We start from the raw sequence: 521 nt of genomic DNA on the forward strand, positions 1-521 counted from the left end.
CAGCTAAATGCCTGAATCCATACTCTGTCCCTGTGTGGCCTTGGTGGATGTTTCCATTCTGGATTCATCTTCTCATATATAGAATCAGATCAACTTTGATTCCCAGTAGTCGTTTTAAGACCCCCAAGTCAATGTTCTGAGTGTTTAAAGTAGCTCTGTGGCTTACAGTCAGCCATCAGTGGCATTCGCCCTTGCAATAATATGGGACACACTGTGGGTATCCTTGGGCAAAAGATCTTCCAAGTTCGAGGAAGGCTTCATAGAGGGGGGCAGCATTTGAGTGGAGACTTCAAGGTAAAGAATTTGCCAGGGAAAGCTAGTCAAAACCATCACAGAGTGTTCTCTCAAACATGGAGCTCAGATTTAAACTGTGTGTGTGTGTGTGTGTGTGTGTGTGTGTGTGTGTGTGTGTATTAACATATAAGGGGTCGTGAGACCAGGAAGATGCTGGAGGAGAAGGAGCACTACCAGAAGTGGAAAGAGAGCAACAGGATCCATAATGTGACATAAAAGTAGAAGGG

This window comes from Mus musculus, chromosome 11 (genome assembly GCF_000001635.26).
Source record: "Mus musculus strain C57BL/6J chromosome 11, GRCm38.p6 C57BL/6J".
Lineage (NCBI taxonomy): Eukaryota > Metazoa > Chordata > Mammalia > Rodentia > Muridae > Mus > Mus musculus.